Source organism: Manacus candei, unplaced genomic scaffold, assembly GCF_025592945.1.
Source record: "Manacus candei isolate 608988 ecotype Guabito, Panama unplaced genomic scaffold, ASM2559294v1 h1tg000050l, whole genome shotgun sequence".
Lineage (NCBI taxonomy): Eukaryota > Metazoa > Chordata > Aves > Passeriformes > Pipridae > Manacus > Manacus candei.
Genome location: NW_026138098.1, coordinates 31727996 through 31749923, shown reverse-complemented (window position 1 = coordinate 31749923; position 21928 = coordinate 31727996). Strand labels below are relative to the sequence as shown.

Sequence of the window (21928 nt, the reverse complement as noted above, 5' to 3'; positions counted from 1 at the left end):
TTATATGTCTGACCTTCATCCCCTGTGATTGGAATCTGGAGTGGGTAGAATCTAACACCATCACTAACACAAAGCCTGGATTGACACAGCCATAATGCATGACTCATTCGTGAAAGTTTGCCAAGTGCTGGGGAGGCATTATCCAGCTTATTTGTATGCATCTCATCTCTTTAAACACTTTGCAGTATGATTTCCAGAAAGATAAAAGTTACTTAAATAAAACCAGCATGTACCAACCTGCTGGTGCTGTAAGGAAGGTGGAATATTCATAATATTCAGCCTTTATTCAGGTAGTGATCTGTATCTGTTGTACAGGTCCCATCTGACCTCTTCCTATTTTGAGGGTTCCTACAAGCTTAAAAATCCCACTTCAAAAGTGAAGTAAATTTTGTTTGGCTGATAATTCCACTTTACTGAAGGTGGATAGAAAAGGGACTGTTTTAAAACCAGTTTGCATTTCAAGAGTTACTGTAGTTGTTTATCTTCTGATTTTTTTTTCTCATGCTAAACAAGGAAGATAGGTGAGTCAGTTTTGTTTTCACTTGCAGCCACTTTCCCCTTCAGGCTTGCAATGCTGACGTGTTCAAGGGGGCCATTTTTATGTGGTGTAGAACTGGATTTACTATGATCAGTTTGGCTGCATCCGGCAGCCTCTGACTTCCTTGTTTGTGTAGTGGTTTGCTTTTGAAAAAGGGGTGTCAGAAATTTTTGTCTCTCCCCTTCATGCCCACGCTCCCCACCCAGGGAGCTGGTTTTTAGGAGATGTAGGGAGTTACTGTTGGGGAAGTTTTACTAAACTATATATGGGCATATAAAGACACACAGCTGCACATCCCTTATCAGTGCATGCAGAGGGGGTTGGGAGTTTGGCTCTGGCAAGTAGCACAGTCTCCCCATTCTGTAAAAGCTGGGCCTGAAATAGGTGTGTCTGTTCAGCTCAGCTTATTTGTATGCTGGGAAGTGCCGTGTTTTTCCTGGTGTTTGAGCATGAACCACAAATGCACATGACGACTTCAACAGCTGAAACCTACCTGCATTTAATATTTACCATCTCTCGATTTACTGGGAGGAAGTAACAAGTGAGTAGGGAAATCTAAGGAATGACCTTAGAAACTTGTAAAAAGTGTTTTAGTGACTTTTATGGTAGTTGTGCCTTAGACTGGGACTCATGTTAACTTTGCATGCAGATATATTCAGGAATTATCAAACATACAACAATGTTTATTTTGCTGCCACAGGCACTCATACCCACCAAGCAGGAAGGAGACTTTTGGTGGTGCATTTTAGCACACTGATTGAGCAGCACTCTGCTGGCAGAGAGAGTGAAGGGGAAGGAGGAGAACATGAATGTATGTATTGAGTTTATGTGACCGTTGGGTGCTGCTTAGTTGATTTCTAGTTAATTAATCTCTTCTGCTTTAATTTGCACCGTTTAGGCTATACCTGGTGAGAGTTGTTGGATGTGAGATAGCTGTGGACATATATTTTCCAAAAGACAGGAGGAGGTGGAAAGGAGTGTCAGCAATAGATACGGCCTAAATTTCAGCCATTTTGATTTTTCTTCAAAAAAAGTTACTCCACTTAGTTAGAAGAATAAACAAAATAAAACTAATGCCTCTTGAGAGGAAAAGTTGGGGGAAACTTGTCTTCCACCGAGTTACTCTTTACTGGGCTTATTTTGTAAGGGAAGAAGAACATATCAGGTTTCCAGTGCCTCTACTTCTGAGAATGAAAGTCTAGGCTCTAAGTTGTAATATGCACAAGAATAAACTGGAGCCTTTTAACGAAGCTGTCTTGCTGCTGCTCCCCACACTATTGGCCACAGTGTAGCAGCAGCTCTGGCAACAGCAATGGGACCTTGAGTTCTGGTACTCTGGGACAAGGGGCAGCAGCTGAGGAAGGTCAGGACATCCCTGGTGGCAGCAAGGGACAAACCTAGCATGGCTCTCCAAAAAGAATGCCATATGTTGTTGGAACAAACTGGCCTGGTGTAAGGCAGCTCTGTGCAGCTGATGAGTTCCTGCCCAGGTACTCCTTGTGGGATTAGCTACCAGGTTGCTGTTCCCAGAGCTCTTCTGAAACAAGACAGAATCTGCAGCAAAAAGGGGGAAATTTGTTTTTGAAAGAAGCTGCCCCACTCCAAAAAAGATACTGAAAGATGGAAAAAAAAAAAAGTCAAGATGTCTTTAAAGAAAGATTCCTCCATTTGGATCTCTCCAAAAGCAAAGCCTTTCCCTCACTGGGACTTGTTAAAATACAGACATTTTCTCCACAGAAAAGAAAAGCACAAAGCCTCCCATCAAAACAGAATTTCAAGCAATTTAATTTGGAGAGCATTCTTTCTGCAATGGGCACTGGATGGTAAGGAACACCACGTTTAAAAGTTCATACCACATGCCTTCCATGTTTGAGGAGCTGTGTGTGAAATAAATCATGCAGATTTCCCAACTGAAAAAAGTGCCCACAAGACCATAAAAAGCCTGACAATTGCCATCTGTATCTAATTAGCTTATTTGGTGCCTAATCCTATGCACTGGGGTTTGAAAAGTTTTTAATTTACATAAGCAGAGACATAAAAAGAACAGTGTTAAGTTGTGGTGGCAAATTCAGTCCTCTGCCATATTCCAGCCTGTGGGAGGGTAGTTCCAGCCTTGTGGGAAGCAGTGGGGCTGGGCTTCCCCTGCCCCTGTTCTGCCACATCCTTGACATCTGTGCCAGGACTCCAAGAGTTCAAAGGTCACTGAGAGGCCAAAAGGTCACAGAGGTCAAATGACACAAAAAAATCAAAGGTCATCTAAAGGTCAAAGGTCACAAAAGGTAAATGTGGTCCAGAGGTCACAGGTCAAAGACTTTTGGGGGGGATGCACTTTCTGATATGGCTGATATTAAAGCCTCAGTAACAGAGAGAAGAATCCACAGCTCATCCCACTTCAGTTTTAGTTTCTTTGAAAATGCTGCTTGTTCCTATACCCAGGCCAACTAGTGCTGTCACATAGTCTGAAATGGGTATAGGATTAACAGGAAATGACAGCATGAGCAAGTAAGTTTCCACATAACATCTGGCCATACAAACCTATCAATTCAAATGTACAAAGCTCACAGTTCTTCTGTCTTTGCTCTTTCTAGAAATTAAAATATCAATATGAATGATGATAGAGTTTTGCACAATCATGTGTCCTCTGGAGTTTCAATTAGCAGAACAATTGACAGGTACTGGCTGGAATGAAGCACTGGAAAGACAGAGCCTCGGAAGTATTTATGGTCCTTTCAATTCAAATTCAATTTTGATTCAGATTTCAATTCTATTTCAAATGTCCTTTAGGCATTTTCTGCATTCAGATAAGAATTTTTAAGTCATGAAGAAAATACCATTATATTTCCTGTGTGGTTATCCATACTAATATGACTTAAAATTATTTCACTTAATTTTCTTAAGTAAAATCTCAAGTTCATTTTGGTTCCTACAGCCAGGAACTTCAATGTATCTCAGAATTGGCCATGTTGCAGGAACCAGAAGCAAAGTGCCCAACCCTGGGCAGTGGAATCAGTAGTTCTGTGTACACCCCTGCCTGCCAACCAGCAGCTGGGATGGGTTGCTTGGTCTTCAGTCTTAACATATGATTTTTAAGGAACACTAAATTTGGGGCCCTTTTCTGCACATATGATAATGCAGTAACTCAGAAGGAACACAAACAAAGGGAAAGTATATTACCCAAATACCCAAATCGTGAAGCACCAGTACACAGCACTTCTTTCAAAAGGGGGAAAACCAAAACAAAATGAGAGGAGAGGGGAAAAAAACCTGTTTGGGCAATAAAAGGTGTTCTTTTTTATTTTCTGTTTGTATTATAGAATGGTAATAAATTCAAACCAACAGGGACACCTCAGCTTGGATTCAGAAGAATACTGACAAAACTTAGTAGAATGCTACAAACATTTCTGTAGCCTGAATGCAGTTTTTTCTAGTCCCTTAGAAAACTTGGCTCTGCAGCTTCTCACATTGATGTCACATATTCCATATATTAAATTCTTTCTCTGCTCAGGGTACCTGTACCCCAAATATCACAGAGGAACACAGAGGACAGTTCAGACTTGCGTCTTTAATGCCATCTGAAAGTATATTGATTTTACTGGATGTTTAGGGTCAACTTGCTTCTATTCCTTCAAGTTCTTTCCTCTTTTCTGATACTCACATGAGCAGTTAATTTTTTATGTTTGCATTACATGTAAAGGTCTGGAGGATCAGCTATTGCTGCCCTGGGAGAATGACTGGCTGGAGGCTCCTGCAACTGGGCAGGACACTGAATGGAGGAATTAATGGGGTTTTCACAGCTTGCTGCAGAAATAGGCCTTTATTTACATCTAGTATTTTCTGCCAAATGGCCTATGTTAAATCAATGTCTTGAGTAGTGCAAAGTGGGGCATGAGTTTGTTGTCCTTCAAGGGACAACTTTATTTTTGTTGTTATAATAAATGCTACCTTTTGGAATTGCCATATCTACAGTGTCGAGAGCAAGATGATGGATCATCTTTAATACTCACCACTTTGAAGGCACTGCCTGTTGAGCATGTGAGAAGGTTCTGTCAATGGTTTTATGCACAAAGCAGATTCTTTTCAAAAGAAGGCTCTGAAGTCAATGACATCACAGGGGCTAAAAAGTGCAGTGAACTGAAGATGTGTATGCAGATAGCAAAAAAACAGACAACATCACGCTCTGGGTAATTTAAAATTTAACAGATATGTATCCTTGAAAAAATTAAGTAAGTAAAAGGCACAGTCCTTTGGAAATCTTATGCTCCTGCCACTGTCACATCTGCAATGAAAACATACACCCACTTACGATTTGAAAGATAAGTAACAGTTGATATGTAAAAAGATTCCTGAACACAGATGTTTTCACATGTTCATCTCTCTTTCAGGCAGCAGGTCTTGAAGGCTGTGTGAGTAGACACTTCTAGCTCCATCTGAGACTAGGAACTGAAGGAACGTGTCTCTACCAAAGGAAAAAAAATGTATTGTGGCATGTTGCTTTCTCTCTTTTTCTCAAATTTCTTGCCCCCAGATGACTGCTAACTTGAATATAATTTTCATCCAGGGATGCTCCCACACAGAGCAGGAACTGAGCCCAAATTTATCTCATCCAAATGGGGCTTGGACCCATCTCCAGATTAACGAATGCCTCTGTTAAACTCAGGTGAGCCTTCCCAGCATGCAAAATTCCCCCTGCAGTTTCTCTCCAAGGCTTACATGAAAGCTGCCATGCTACCCAGGATTAGACTCAGCTGCTCCTCCTCTCTTGAAACATTTTATCTTGAACTCAGGCTGTTTGGTTAGATCAGTAGATTTAGTTTAGACGTGCCCAGAGGTGAAACCACTGGCAACAGAGGAATGATTCATCCCTTACAGAAATCTGATCCCTCAGAGCCGTAGCCTAGAGAAGCCTGTTTGCCATGGATGACTTTCTAGCCAGCTATTGGGATGACTGACAGGAAAATGCAGTTGGTGACATGTAAACCAGCATGGTGCCAAGTATGTATGAAACTTATTACCCCTAAAATGGTCAAAGATGTAGTTGTTCTCCACCAACCTGATGATGCCATGTAGTAAGATAATTTGGAAGGAATGCCTAAAAATCTGTGCGACTGGGGTGGTGATGAGAAAAACCCATTTCGATTAGTAACGAGTGTACTGCCTGCATGAAAGCTGCCAACGATGTTCTGGGTGCTTCAGTGCCTGCTGGTGCCAGTCAGCTGTTTAAATCCATCCAGCAAGAGCAGGTACTTGTTTGTGTAGCAGGCAGAGGCAACAACACACATATGACAGCAAAAGAACACATCCCTAACTCAAAAGTGTGAGAGATGTACATTTGGGGAGAGACATGGAACAACACAAAGGGCAGTTGAGGAGCAACAGCCCACTCATACCTTTCAAAGCTCACTCCTGGACTGGTGTTTTAAAGGTGGAAGTTAATACATGTCAGGAGGGGACTATATGACAGAGCAGGGGTGTTTTTAAAAAATTAAGACTGTAGTCCCACTGCCAAAATGGCATCTGGACAAAGATTCCTCCCAGACCAAAGGTGCCACCACAGAAAGCTCTTGCTGCCCATGGAGTACCAAGGCTGGCCCACCAAGTGCACCAGAGAGCCAAAGGTTGCAGGCTTTCTTTCCTGGGGATAAGGGCTCATTTGCTTATTTCAGCTCAAGCTGCCGCTCCCACAGCCAAAAGTGCATACGGACGAAAATTCGTCCCAGACAAAAGGTGCCAACACAGAAAACTCTTGCCGCCCACCGAGTGCCCAGGCTGCCCCACCAACTGCACCTGAAAGCCAAAGCTTACAGGCTTTCTGTCCTGGGGCACAGGGCTGCTGCTCCGCATTTTCAGTCCTGCACTGCAAGAGCCGGTCCCACCCCACCAAAACCAATACAAATGAAGGTTGCTCCCAGGGAGAAAGGTGACACCACAGAAAGCTCTTGCTGCCCATGGAGTGCCCAGGTTGCACCACCAACTGCACCTGAAAGCCAAAGCTCACAGGCTTTTTTTTTTTAGGGGTAGAGGGCTGCTGTTCCCCTTTTTCAGCCCTGCGCTGCAAGAGCCGGTCATACCTCCCCAAAATTGATACAAATGAAGACTCCTCCCAGGGAAAAGGTGCCACCACAGAAAGCTCTTGCTGCCCACGGAATACCTGTCATGGTTTGAGATAGCCCCAAAATCCAATTCCCTAGCTCCATTCCCCTCCCACATCTCAACCTAATGTGAGATGGGTTTTTCCAGACAAAACACACCAGACTCAAAGTGGGGGAAAGGGAATATATTACAATGACTGTACAAATAAATACTATATCACCTTATACACACGATCACAAACTATCTCTACCATGACATATGTATTTACAATGATCAGATCTCTTCTCCCCTCCAAATAAAAGTCCAGGAGGGAAAGAAGGACAGATCCCTTCCAGTCCTTAAGCAGCAGCATCTTCTGAGGCAGCAGTCTGTCTTCTTCACATGCAGCAGCTGATAGCTGGCTTTCTGCCAGCACTCACGAGGGAGGTATCCAAGCCTCTCTCTCGGCCCCATCGCCTCACAACCGAGGGGTCTTCCGTGGGCTTCGTTTCACCACGTCATATCACGAAGACACAGGAGGGTCTTCGTGACAGTCTGGTATCTCCAGGAGACTCAGCTCCTTGCAGGGCCTCTGTGCCCTGCCTTCAGGCTGCCACCGTGGCAGCAGTGTGAGGGGGGAGTCAAGGTCAACTCCCCCCGCATTCCTCTGGTCGTCCCGGTCCAGCTCCGGGACGTCTTTTGAGCTTCTTAGCTCCTCTCTCTCCGGTGCTGCATGTCTAAAACTCTTCTCCTTAATAGGAGTCCATCTCCCTCTTTTCTCAGAGGGATCTCAAAGGAGTTTTGGGGGGCTGGTACAGTCTTACCCCCAGAACTCTGTCTCTCAGCTGCTGGCTCTCTTTCTCCTCGGCTCTCTTTCCAGGAGTCTTCTCTGTGGTGCTGCATGTTGCTTCTGCTGCTCCTTCAGTTCAGGTTCTTATCTCTGGCTCTCTGCCACCGTTTCTCTGGTCAGTGTCGGCTGCTGCTCTGCGCCCATGGAGGAAAACATCTCCTGGCATAACTACAGGCACCTAGCCCAGCTTTATGCTGTTCCAGGTCCCCGCAGCCCCCCAGCCAGGGGCTGGGAGGGCCCAGAGGGCCAAAGGGGCTCAGAGCCCCTTCCTCGTGGCTCTACAACATGGCCACCTCTCCTCAACAACCAAACTACAACTCATCTCTTCCGGTGAGCTTGTGGAATGTTGACATTTTTGCAGGAGCGCCCATTGGGCAGAACTTCAAAACTTCCAGGGGTTTCCACCCCTTGGGATCTACCACTTTTCTTAGCCTCTGGGGGAAAACAAAGTCCAAACCACTACAATACCAAAAGTGGCCCACCAGCTGAACATGAGAGACACATGGTAAAGGTTTTCTTTCCAGTATTGAACTGCCTTCATTCTGGTTTTGAAGTACTCCACTTAAAATGCCAGTCCTACTCCAGAAAAACACCGTTAGCCGCAGACCTACCTCATAGGCCACCAAAGAGAGTTCGGAGGAAGGGTGGTTGTCCTCTTTCTGCTCTCTCTGCCTGGGTGACCTGATGCTCGAAGTGCCCTGCCTTACTAACATGCCACACCCCTCTTTGCCTGCTCCAATTTATATCACCCAGAAACCACCTGGACTCCATCCCCTGGTGAGCTGATTAGGCCTGGCGAGGCAGCTGGGCTGAGCCGGGCTGAGCTGGGAGCAGTTTCTCCCTGCAGTTTAAATCTCCCACAAACGCCCCCAGCTCCATTCAATGATCAGATGATTAGAGTTTGCAGTGCAGCTGCGTTGAGCTGGGCTGGGCTAGGAGGAGCTTCTCCATGGAGTAAAAATCTCCGAGGAAGAACCTCAACTCCTACCCTGGTTACCTCAGAAGGTCTTTAACAGCAAGTGAGCTGATGTGGTTTGCTCAAACACCAGGACACAGACCACTTGCTGCCCACGGAGTGCCCAGGCTGCACCACCAACTGCACCTGAAAGCCAAAGCTCACAGGCTTTCTGTCCTGGGGCACAGGGCTGCTGTCCCCTTTGGTCAGCCCCACGCTGCCATTGCCGGCCCCCCTGCCCCAAAACTGATACAAATGAGGATTCCTCCCAGGGAAAAGGTGCCAGCACTGAAAGCCCTGGCTGCCCATGGAGTGTGCAGGCTGGCCCACCAACTGCCCTAGAAAGCCAAAGCTCACAGGCTTTCTGTCCTGGGGCACAGGGCTGCTGTCCCCTTTGGTCAGCCCTGTGCTGCCAATGCCGCTCCCCTGCCCCAAAACTGATACAAATGAGGATTCCTCCCAGGCTAAAGATGCCACCACAGAAAGCTCTTGCTGCCCACGGAGTGCCCAGGCTGCGCCTCCAACTGCCCTAGAAAGCCAAAACTCACAGGCTTTCTGTCCTGGGTCAAAGGGCTGCTGTCCCCTTTGGTCAGCCCTGCGCTGTCATTGCCTCCCTGTCCCAAAACTGATACAAATGAGGATTCCTCCCAGGGAAAAGGTGTCAGCACAGAAAACTCTGGCTGCCCATGGAGTGCGCAGGCTGGCCCACCAACTGCCCTAAAAAGCCAAAGCTTCCAGGCTTTCTTTCCCGGGGATAAGGGCTCTGGCTTCCTGTTTTCATCCCTGCCCTGAAACTGCCAGCCCGACAGTGTTTTGATTTTGTCCAGTCCAACTCTCTTATTCATTCACTCTTCTCATTCACTGATGGCCATCATTCACTCACACACACACACGCACAGATACTTTACAGACTGCTTTTTACCACGTTGGTCGTTCCTTAATGTAAACCTGAAACATAAACATAACTCTTTTTAAAACTTCTGCGTTACTCTGGTTCCTGCTGCTCTGACTGTGTACCTAAATAGGGTTTTACACACCTGGAAGGAATCCACTTTAGTTCTTTTCCTGTAGCCACGCAGGCATAACCTCTCCCCCAAGTCATAAGATCTAGGGGTCCTGTCCACTGTCCCAAAATCAAATCCTTTACCATGACTAGTGGCTTGGGAGAGGCAAACGCCTGAGATTTGTGCTGCTTTTCATACCTGCTTCTTTCAGTACTGTCACAATTTAAAAAATTGATAACATACATGGCTTTCCACAAACGTTATTGCGGACTATACAGATTCTCCCCCTTTTTTTGTTTAGCTAACATTTCCTTCAGTATGCAGTGTGCCCTTTCTACAATTGCTTGTCCAGTTGGTGAGTGTGGGATACTTGTGACATGAGAAATTCCCCACTCTGACAGGAAATTTCTTACCTTTTCTGAGACGTACGCTGGTCCGTTATCGGGTTTTTTTGGGGGTAACAAGGATAGCAAAACAACTGAGCCAGTGTCTCATTACATCCTTGGCTTTCTCACCTGTGTGTGCTGTAGCTGTTATGTATTGTGAATGTGTGTCTACAGTTACATGTACATATTTTAATGTGCCGAATTCGGAAATGTGTGTGACATCTGTTTGCCAGATCTCATTTGCCACTAACCCTCTGGGGTTAACGCCTTCCTGAAATGGCATGGGTGTGATTTTCTGACAGTCTGGATATGTCATAATAATGTTTCGAGCCTGATTGATTGTTATTTTGAATTGTCTCTTTAGAGAGTGTGCATTCTGATGAAACATGAATGGGACAATTTTGCTTGTTCTAGGACCCTGGTATTGTGTTAAACATTGCTGCCTTGTCAGCCTCCCAGTTCCCTTCAGCTATTGGCCCTGGCATGTCAGTGTGAGATCTGGTGTGCATTATGTAGAAATCAAACTTTCTGTGATTGACCAGAACCCAAATAGAATGCATTTCAAATAACAGATGAGGATTAGAAACATCTCGGAGAAACGAACATTCCAGACGTGAGACTAACCCCACAGCATAACAAGAATCAGTAACAATATTAACAGGTTGTTCAGAAAATTTCCCCAAGGCAATACAAATGGCAGCCACTTCCAGAACCTGCACAGAACCTTGGTTCATGGTCTGTACCTCTCGTTCCCATTGTCCTGTATCAGGGTTTACCCACGTCACTGCAGCCTTTTGTGTTCTTCCAGATGCATCGGTGAAAACCATGAGGCCTTTCACTGGTTCATTTTTGCATCTGGTCATAGCTTTTAAAGGTAAATTACCAATTTCTGCCCACAATCTGTGTTTAGGGAGATTGACCAAAGTGTCACCATCAAAACTTGCCAAGGCAGCTTGGAATCCTGTGTCCTCAGCCAGCATCCAATCTAAATTGTCCTTCATAGCTGGAACGTAGATGATAGCCGGATCTCTTCCGTCCAGTTCCTGTAGTCGTCCTCTGCCTTTAATGACAAGCTTAGCAAACATTTCATTAACGGTCCATACAGTTTTGGGTGGTGTGTGGGGCAGAAACAACCAGTTCAGAACCAGCAACGGGTCTTTCTCAGTTTGATCCCACTGAAACAAGACTGCAAATGGCTGGTACCTGGTGGGAACAAGGGCCAGGCAGATTTGCAGTTCAGGATTTCTCCTCCTGCCCTGCCTATTCTCTATCGCCTTGGCACAAATGTCTAACACCTGTTTTGCCTCTGCTGTCAGACACCTGTTAGACGTTAGGTCAGAGTCCCCCCTTTAGCAACTCAAATAGAGGGTGTAGCTCCTCTGTGGTTGAGCCTAGGATAGGCCTTAACCAATTAATGGCTCCCAGGAGTTTCTGCAAGTGATGTAAAGTTAAAGTGTCTTTTACCTCGAGTTGCAGTGGCTGTGGGGAAATTTCTTGCTGTGTTACCCTCCATCCAAGATAGGTCCAGGGCTGCGATCACTGGATTTTCTCTGGAGCAACCTGCAACCCTGCTTCTTGGACAGCATCAGTTAGAGCAGCAACAACAATTTGCAGTTCATGTTCTGTGGCCATGGTAATTAAAATATCATCTATGTAGTGATAGATGATGGCAGAGGGAAAATGCTTTCTGATGGGGTGAATAGCATTTGCCACTACTGTTTGACATATTGTAGGACTATTTTTCATCCCCTGAGGAAGGACAACCCAGTGATACCTTTGCATGGGCTGTGCATTGTTCAAGGCTGGGATGGAAAAAGCAAACCTTGGCGCATCCTCGGAGTGCAGAAAGATGGTAAAAAAGCAGTCCTTTAAATCAATTATTATTTGCGGCCAATTTGCTGGGAGCATAGCGGGTGAGGGCAACCCTGGTTGCAGTGCTCCCATGGGCTCTATGACTGCATTTACTGCCCTGAGGTCCTGTAGCATCCTCCACTTGCCACTCTTTTTGGGGATGCAAAACATAGGAGTATTCTAGGGACTGTTTGTTGGCATGATATGTCCTGCTTCTAATTGCTCTTTTACAAGCTTTTTTAAATGTTCAAGCCGTTCCCTTTTCATGGGCCATTGGTCCACCCAGACCGGCTGGTCACTTTTCCAGACTAGCTTAATTGATGCTTGGGATGGCTGACCAATGGCCCCTATTGGAAAATCTGGCTGCTCGCAGGAGGAATTTGCATGACTGTGCCAAACTGCCCGAGAACATCTCTCCCCCACAGTGAACAAGGAATTGGAGCAACAAAAAGGAGCTACTTTGGCTAATTGTCCCTCTGGTCCCAAGACAGTGAGTACTTGGGCACTCTGTCTGGGTCTTTGTGTGCCTCCCACCCCCTGAATGATTGCAGCTGGGCAAACAGTGGGCCAGTCAAGTGGCCATTCGGAGTCCTTTATGATGGAAAATCGGCTCCCGAGTCCACAAGGCCTGTAAATCTGTGCCCATTAACCTGGCACGTCATGAGCGGCTGTGTGGCTGTGATGGCTGCTGCCCAGCAAACTTGTGGCTGTCCTGTGCTACCAAAGGCCCCTGAACCCCACTCCTTCTCCCCCTCCCCCGCAAGTGACGCGTTGTAGAAGGGGATTAGTTGAGCTATTTTCTGTCCCTTTGGAATGAAACAGGGGGGTGAACGGGTCCAGGCCATTATTAGAATCTCACTATGAGAATCTGAGTCTATTACTCCAGGCAGCACAAATAAACCCATTCTGGTAGTGGAGGACCTTCCAATCAGTAGTGCGTGTACCCCTGGGCTAAGGGGACCCCAACGCCCAGTCGGGATTAGCACTCCCTCTGTGGAAGTTATGAAGACTGTGTCTCGGTTGGATAAGTCCAGCCCAGCACTGGCTGGGGTGGAGGGGCACAAAGCGCTGGCTGATGCGGGGGGGCACAAATTGCCAGCCTGTTCCCTTGTGTCGCATTTATTTGTTGTACTGGGGCGTGCGACAGTGCCCCTCACCTCCAGTTTTTTGGCACCTTCCTTGCTTTTGGGTGCCTGCGGGGTGCCACTGCTAGGGGTTTCCTAGGGCAATCCCTTTGAAAGTGGTCAGGGGCACCACAAATGTAACAACCATTTCTGGGTCTGGCTCCCTCCTGTGCTCTTAATTGGGCACTCAGTGCTACTGCCAATAAATCAGTCTGATGTGCCATAGAGCCAACCCCTTGACAGGCACGAACCAGTTCTGCAATGGTCTCCCTTTTGGGAAGGGTCTGTAGAACTCTTTTACAGTCAGGGTTCGTGTTCTCCAAAGCCAATTGCCTGCTAAGTATTTCTCTGGCTTCCTCGCTTTCAATCCGCCTATCTAGGGCAGATTGCAGCCGATCTAAGAATTGGGTGTATGGTTCTGTTGGGCCCTGCATTATTTTTGTAAATGATAAATTGGTATCTTTATCTGATGTGGGTAGTTTCCTCATAGCCCACATTGCATGTTTGGCTATTACTTCATATACTTCCCTATTGTACCCCATTTGAGAATCTATTGAACGGTAGTTACCTTCCCCGGTGAGTTGATGTGCTGTTACACCTGCTTGTGGGTCATTAGCATGAGCGGAGCAATTTTCTCTAAAATCGTTCAGTCACACATTGTACTGGGTGTAAGTAAGGCTTATTTTTAGTAGGGTTCTCCAATCGTGTAGCATGAAAATGTAGGTGGAGTTCAGTGTTTCTAAAAACGCAAGGGTGTTAGAGGAGGACACACCAGTTTCCCTTATTAGTTGTCTCAGTTCTTTTGTTAGTTCGTGTGGTAAGGGTTGGAATCGGCGATTCTGGCGTGGGCCAATAACGACAGGACATGCATTTATTACTTGCAAGTCCCCTGTTCATAATGCCTCCTCTCTACACAAACCCCACCTATCAATCGATCCTTCCCCGTTTGCTGCATCATTCTCCCCCGGCAGAACCGTCCCGAATTCCTCCTCCTCATCCCCCCATTCCTCCCCCCCTGTAGCCCCAGTGAACCTGGTTCCCTGTGGGGGGGTGGTGGTGGGTGGTGGAGGCGGCGCGGGGGGGGTTACATCCCCCATTGTGCCTGTGGGTGGGACGGGGTAGTGCTGGAGTGGGAAGGGACGGGTCAGTTTCTGGTCCATGTGGCGGGCAAGATGGTGACACCCACCCCTGGGCACGTGGTCGGCGGTCATCCGCGGTATGAAGTGGCAAATGTGCTGGGCTACCCCCCCCAACGCCATTACGGGGCCCCCTGCGGTGGTCCCATGGACTGGGATCTCGCATCGCAGGCCCCGTCCCTTCCCGACGACCCGCGTCCCTTGGGCTCCCATGCCTAAAAGCTGGGCTGTTGGCAGCAGCTTGAGCGGGGGTGTGTGTGTTGGTGTTGGATGCGTGTGTTGTCCATTCGTGTGCTCTGCTTAATGCAGACATTATGGCTTGCCAGGCTGGGAAAGCATTGTTCACTTGGGGGTCTCCCCCTTGAGCTTTGAGTTTTATAAGGTTTCATAATTTGTCCCATATTTCTATGTGGAGGGCTTCAACCAATGGCAGTTCGGGTACAGCTGCCTTAATAAAGCGTACCAACTCTGTCAATTCAGCCCTTGTAACCTGTATGTGATATGGTTTTAGCAGGGTAGCCAGTGTATCTGTGTCTTGTGATACCTCAGTGGAAAGAAAACTTCCCATTTTACCTTTCAGTCTCAGCGCTGTACACGTGCGTTGCTGGAAGGTGTTTGTCTATTAGCTGGTTTCTCCCGGTTCTCTGTCGACTGGGTCTGCGAGGCTAGGCTGTGGCATCCCGGTGTCGGTGGCTGGGGTCCTCGGCGCAAGCTGAGAGCGGCGGGCGCGGGGCAGCGGCGGGCGCAGTCAGGCTCGGCGTCGCTCGGGCAGCGGCAGGCGCTGGCTCGGCGGCAGCGGTGCTACGGGCAAGCAACAGCAGGTGATCGGTGTGGGCGTGGGCTTCTGCAACAAGAGGCGTCGGCGTCTGCAGGCACGTGGCGGTGGCGGCGTGTGGCGGCCTGCGCTGGCGGTGTCTTCAAGCGGCGTCTGCCGGTGCTGCGGAGACTGCGGGCTACGGTGTCGGCAGCGTGGCAGCTGCTGGCGAGAGCGAGCGCGGGCTCCGTCTGTGACGTCCGGCGGTGGCAGCGGCATCCGGCGGCGGCAGCAGCTCCAGGGTTCCCGCGGATTGCTGGGCGGTGCGGGGGTTTGGGCGCTGCAGCGGAAAGTCACGGCGCGGCACGACACGGTTCAGTAGGTCCTGCGCAGTTTAAATGTGGTGCGGGGGGGTCGCGGCGAGGTCGTGGCATGGCTTTTAAGCATGGCGCAGAGCCGGTAGGGGCGGCGGGCGGGCGGGGAGCTTGTAGCAGTTCCTGCTAGGCAGAAACCAATGCGGGCTGCGTGGGGTCCAGCGGTAGCTGAGGATGTTGGAATGCAGCAGCGGCGGAGCCGCTTTTTACGCACACGGCCAAGCCGTGGCAAGCGGTAGGTAGTGGGGCTTCCCCTGGCGGTTTTAAGGTGCTCCGCCACCCGTGTTTCCGAGTTGCGTGGCACTGCACCGGTTAGGGAAAAGTCCTTGCCAAATGTTAGATGTTAAAGCTGCCTCTCAGTCTAACTCACCGCTCAGCGTATGTAGGAGCCCGTTCCGCCTCTCCAACTGCCCCGATCTGTCGGCTTCTTCTTTTCTTCATTCTTCTTCTCGTATTATGCACTTTTTCTAATATTTTGGAACTCCTAAACTAACTTTCCGTTTCTCAGATGCCACTGAGACAACGATTACAGACGTCTACATTTTTTGCGGTAAAAGATTCCCGCGTCGGAACAATTGACTCGATAAATGGAATCTACCAGCAAATTTCCTGATTCAGGATAATCTAATCTGACTTAATATAAGTTAAAAAAGTCCCAAATTTGGGTGCACCATATGTAGGTTTGGCGTATGCCATATATAATAAGGAAAAACACCTCCTCGTGTGATGGTGAACAAAGAGAACTTATTTTAAAATTGGCACTGTTTTATCCTTTAACACCATGTGACTTATTTGACCAATTAGGTTACCGATGTCGGCGCATGCTCCCCTGGGCTCCTCTGCTCCTCCTCCTGTTCTCAGCCCTGCACTCAAACTGCCATTCCTCCCTGACAAAATTCCACACGAACCAAGATTCCTCCCAGACAGAGTAGACCAGTCTACAAAGCTCTTCCTTCCCATGGAGTGCCCAGGCTGGCCCACCAACTGTATCAGAAAGCCAGAGCTTGCAGGCTTCCTTTCCTGGGGATAACTGCTGTTTCCTTTTTTCAATTCTGCTCTCAAACTTCTATCCCGTCTCCCAAAATTGTGTACTGTCGAAAATTCCTCCCAGACCAAAGGTGCCATGACAGAAAGCTTTTGCTGTCCATGGAGTGCCCAGGCTGGCCCACCAACTGCAACAGAAACTCTCATCAGAAGGAAAAGAGAAAAAGCATGCTGAAGATATCTTTAAAGTCTATTTAAATACCAAAAAGCTTGCCATTATGCCTTGCAAAGGACATCAAGAAGGTAATACGGACCAGGAAAAAAGCATTCGGTTAGTAGATCGAGTGGGAAAAAGGCAGCAGATACGGCCAGGTAGGATTTGCATCCATAATCCCAGATGGCAAAATCATAGAGGTAAACTCTAATGTATCGTATTCGAAAGAAAATTTAAAATTAAAAAATCAACAAAGTCAACTCAAAGGTAATATATACCTCTTAAAAACAGCGTAAGTAGTAATACCTGAAAAGGTACTATAGAAAGTTGTACAAAGAGAAAAAAGAAACTCATTTGGGACAACGCACTGCGTAAACACCTAGAGAATACACTACACAATAATCCTCACACAACCAATAAAATAGAAATAGGGACAGTTGTCAAGGGTAACCTCCCAAAGCAACACTGACAAATAGATTTTTCAGAATTACCTAAGAAAAAGAAGTACCGATAACTCTTGATTCTAAGATACCTTCTCAGGTTGGCTAAAAGCTTTCCTGACCCGAAGCAATAAGGCTTGACAAGTTCTCAAAGTACTACTTAATGAAATTATCCCCAAGTTCAAAGTACCCAACATCATCTCCTCAGATCGAGGACCACATTTTATAATTAAAAAATAAGCAACATTCTGCAAATTGATTGGCAATTACATCCTCCATATCGACCACAGGCAAGAGGTCAAGTGGAGAAAACGAATAAAAAATATGTCAAGAAGTAAACCTGCATGGGTACCAAGCCTTACCTCTAGCCTTATTGTGAATAAGGGTCAAACTTAAGACTAAAGAAGGACTAAGCCCTTTTGAAATGTTCCCAAATACACAGGCACAGCCTCAAGTATACTATGTAGGCAAAAGATGTGCATGCATCAGGACACCTTGCACAAATATAACTATTGATGATTGTAAAGAATTAACTAATGGTACTGACTTCTGTGTTTGCAATTTTACTAAAATAATAGGATGTGACTTTAGTTACACTAGTCCTGTGACCACCATGCAATTGATCTCAAAAAAATATATGTTATATCATGGAGTGCCTAAACTACAAATAGGTGTGGACATTAATATCCTCCAGAAAATGCTCTAGCATCCTGATGTGGACCGAATGATGGAAAAGGTAAAGGCTACTTCACGTCACATGCTGTAGCAAGTGAAACATGACACAGCAGAGACTAAAAACATCATTACCAAAGTGGCAAAGACTAGAGAATATCATTGGTATATATACAATATACAACCAGCCCAGTTGTTTAACTTCCTGATTCACCTGGTCTTGGTTTTGATGCTGACAGCTTTCCTCCTTACAGTCATCAATCCATGGATGTGGTGGGAAATTAAGACTATAGCACAACACGTACATGTGCTCTGGACTGTACAAAGGGCGATGATGCAAAAGCATTTGCATTAGTTAAAAGAAAAGGGGGGAGTTGAAATAAAGACAAGAAAAATAAAATAAAAATTTAACTATGTTAGTAAATGTAGCTATGTTAGTGTGACTCCGCAAATTGTAGCTGCTTGAAAGAAGATTGCTGCCTGAACTGTGGACAATTAAGATAAAGCTAGCTTACGTAAACAAAAGGACTGTCAGGAAACAGAGAAAGACTTCTAGCACATAACTGTGCAAAGGAGACAGAAGGAGGGGTGGGGGGAACCTAAGCTCTTTGAAATGATAAAACTTTGTGTAACTACTCTATAATAGTAAGAATAGGAGTTAGGCAACCAAAAGTCTAGATAAGAGAGACTTCATAAAGAGTGTATATGATAGGTAATTTCTGAAACCCACTGTATAAAAAGCTGTGTGTTTCTTTTCTCAGCGGACATGCACAGGGGGACGAAACCTCCGGCATTTCCCCAGCCGTAATAAAAGTGTGCTTTATATATATTGTTTAAGGATTTCTTTAAGTCGAAACTACATCTAGACAAAACAAAAGTGTTACCTGAAGAGAATAAAAGAAAGCCTTGTACCAACTCCCAAGTAATTTAATGTATTTGCATAAAAACCGATGTGTAATTTTAAGTCCAATTTCAAGACACATCGGCCCCTCTAACAGACACATTATTACGGAATCCCTCACACCTACTACTCGCGGGGTAGAAGCAGTAGCTAAGGAAAATTAGATTTGTGTCGGGATTAAATCCCAATGTCTGTAACTTTGTTAATGTTAGGAAATTTGATTGTAGCTATTAAGATCCTGTTATATCCCATATGCTTACTATTTTACTGTAAGGTGTTTTCTTTTGAGGGGGGAATTGCATTGCCTTGGGAAAAGGTTTGTGCTATGTCTTCCTTTTCTTTACTCTTCTCTCTTTCTGTCCACTGTACGAAAGGCACCTCCCACAAAGAAGATTCAGAGTGAATGACAAAAGAAATTATTGAATGCATAAATCACGGGGTGGTGTCAGGTTGACGATTTATGCATTCTAGGGTTGCCAGGAGATTTTGCAGGCTTTTGCAAGACTTTTGCACTATACCTCTGATGGGCAGCCGGGCCAATCGCTCCCTCCAGTGCTGCTGAAGATGTCAAGCCCTGAAAAGGCGAGAAGAGCTGAGTTTACCATGCCCTCCACATGAACTCTGCCCTGGGCTGTCCGAGACGTTGGGGGTTTGTGGTATGCCCATCCCCCACTCCGCCAATCTTGAAAGGCTGAAAAACCCCTTTTACCATGCCCCTCACAGGAACTCTTCGCAGGCCCAGGAGATGCTGGGGGTTCGTGGCATGCCCGGCTCCAGGGCTGGGGGTTCGTGTCAATGTTGAGCTCCCCGATACCAACCCGCTCCCCTGCCACCCAGCTCGGCCTTGCCGCCTCCGCGGTGCGGAGCAACTCTCACCTCCCCTTCGCATCCAGCCCGCACCCGGCGACAGCCCGAGCGGGGCCGGCTCAGGGCTCGGCCCCGGGGCGGATTTGGCGGAGGAGGGCGGGGGAGGGAGAGGAAGGTAGAGGAGGCGGAGAGGAGGCGGCCCGTCTGGAGCAGAGCCGGGACTGGTGGCGGCAGAGACACGTGGCCGTCGGAGCGCCGGGATGCGCGCTGGCGGGGGGCGGGGCTGGTGGCGCTGACGGCAGTGCAGCTCGGTGCGCGGGACCGTGGGGGCCAGGGGCTTTGTGGGACGGGGGCTGGGCACAGGACTGGCCTCTGACACTGCCGCACTTCCCCGGTTCTAATTTACCCTATGTCCCCTCCTTTGCCATCATACTTTTTTCCCTTCATGAAGCCATTCCCTCCCAGCTCTCCCATCTTTTTTACTCTATTTCTTAATCCATCTATTCATCCTTCCCTCCCTCCATTCCTACCAGCCAAGCTCTTTTCCTCCTTCCCTTCTCGTCTTATTAACTCAGACTTTCCTTCAAAGCATGCCTCATATTCTTGTCAACAACCAACCTCTCTTTGTGAGATAGTCTGGCCAAACTTTATTCTCAGCACATATCCCCATCAGCACTGTCATCCTCTGCCCCTGCACGGCACTTTCCACTGCAGAAATCTAATTCTTCTGTTCTCCCCGGCAGTGGCTGCAGGCAGAGCCCGGGTGCAGCAGGAACCGTTGGTCGAGACCACCGAGGGCACCGAAATAAACAGCAACTGCTCACACCCCGACATCCAGTCAAAAGAATTGATCTACTGGTACAGTCAGCTGCCGGGCCGAGGGCCCGAACTCCTCGTGAGCATTCACAAAGGCTCCAAAGATCCACCGGACAAGGCGGGACAGGTGTCGGTGTCGCCAGACCGTCGCCGGAACTCCCTGTGCCTCTCCCGGTCCCATGTTGGGGATGCGGTTATGTATTCCTGCGCCCTGGCAGACATGGCCAGAGGAGCCGAGGCTGCAGCCGGGCAGGAACCGCCGCAGGCGGGGCCAGGGGCACAGCGTCAGCCGGGGCCAGCAGGGGCCGCTCCTGCACCTCCAAGATTTCTTCCATACCCGTGCCCCAGTGAAGTCTTCTTCTGGTTTTGGGATGAAATATTCCAGGATTTCCAGGGCAAGGACTCAGTAATGTCAGGAGCAGACTCAGCTCCAGGGCTGGATGCATCCAGAGCAGGCAAATGATGCATCAGTCTGGATCACTCCGGTGGGCTCGTTTGAAGTGCTGTTCTCAGGAAGAAGCTGCAGCAATCACCTGTGGCTACCCAAGGACTCCTGGGCATGAGGATGGGCCATGTCATTCTCTTTCCCTCCCTCCTCAGCTCACCCCAATGGTCAGCAGTTGTTGCCTCTCTACATGTGTGCTTTGGGCAGCTGCTTTGACCCTGTCCTGCCCTCAGGAAAGTATTTGGGCCTCTTCTGACTTCTCCCACACTGGTCAGTCTCTGAGCACACAAACAGTGTCACGGGCTTGCCTAGAGCCTTGTCCTTCCCAGCCCTGCGGTCTTGTCCCCAGGTGTCCTCAGCAGAGTCCATGGTTGGTTGTTTTCCTACATGGCTTCCTGGTTTGTGTGCTCTTGTGTGCAGCTGGGTTCCACATGAAACGCTGTGGGAGCACAGATTTGTGCATGAGTCACATCAACGTGCCTGAGCCTCTCCCTGTGTGTGTCCTTGTGTGTTACTCACCAAGTGAAATGTGCTGGGGACACTCCACTGCTCTGTTTGTGAGCAACACAGAGGAGCATTTTCCCAGATTCAGGAGGAGTCTGAGTGCATGTTGCTGGTTTTGGCCTGGGTAGAGTGAACTTTCTTCACAGTGGTTGCTATTGGGGCTGGTTTTATGGATTCGTGCTGAACCCAGGGTTGATAATACAGAAGCATCTTTGATATTGCTGAGCTTACGCAGAGCAAAGGCTTTTTCTGCTTTTTCTGCTGCCACGCCGGCAAGGAAATTGGTGGTGAATTGGATGTTAGGAGGATACACAGCCAGGACAGGTGACTCACACTGAGCAAAGGGATATGCCAGACCTTATGACATCACGCTCAGTATTTAAACCTTGGGGGGAAGAAGGAGGAAGGAGGGGAGGTTTGTTGTGATGGTGTTTGTTTTCCAAAGTACCCATCATGCGTGATGGGGCCTTGCTCTGCTGAAGGCAGCTGAACACCTGCCTGCCCATGGGAAGCAGGGAATTAATTTTTTGCATTGTTTTGCTTCTGTGCATGCCTTCTATTTTCCCAATTAAGTTGTCTTTTTCTGACCCTGTGAGTTTCCTTGCTTTTACCCATCCGGTTGTCTCCTGGATGCTACTGAGGGGGGAGTGAGTGAGCAGCTGTGTGGACCTTGGTTGCTGGCCAGGGTTGAAAGCAAGACGGTGCAGTTGAACAGTTATGTACCAACCTGCAACAGACCTGCTCAAGAAAGAAGCATTGACCTGCCCCCTGTGCCGTCCTTTCCTGCTGCTCTACAGATCACACTCTCGCTCTGCTGCTGCCAATTCCAGGGCCCAACAAGGACGGAATCACCAAAATTTGCGTCTTCAGTTCAATTCTAATGCTGGCAGTGCCTCAGCATGGCTGGCAGCCCCTCCACCCTCACCACACCCACACACTGCTCCACGCCAGCACACACCTGCTCTCCCCAGTGCTGGAGACCTCAAAAGGATGACGTTGGTTTCATGGACAGGCAGAAGGACACATGAGTGGGACAGGATCCCTCAGTCTACCTGCATGGATCAGCTTCCAGTGCAGTGGTGGGGGTGCAGGTGGGACACAGCT

At 47.8% G+C, this 21928-nt stretch overlaps 1 protein-coding gene and 1 long non-coding RNA gene across 2 annotated transcripts in view; one reads left to right on the top strand and one right to left on the bottom strand.

The window, feature by feature from the left end:
* Positions 1-5543, top strand: part of LOC127476997 (endogenous retrovirus group K member 5 Gag polyprotein-like) — a 36029-nt gene extending 30486 nt beyond the window's left edge. The window contains exon 2 of the mRNA XM_051800639.1: positions 5532-5543. The gene's annotated coding sequence lies outside the window, so the exon portion shown is untranslated. The remainder of the gene's footprint in view (positions 1-5531) is intronic.
* Positions 5544-6713: 1170 nt separating this feature from the next.
* Positions 6714-20055, bottom strand: LOC127476762 (uncharacterized). Its single transcript, XR_007906721.1, has 3 exons — positions 19129-20055; positions 18771-18826; positions 6714-16213 (listed from the first exon to the last, which is right to left on the bottom strand). It is a non-coding gene; the product is annotated as an uncharacterized LOC127476762 (long non-coding RNA).
* Positions 20056-21928: the final 1873 nt, after the last annotated feature.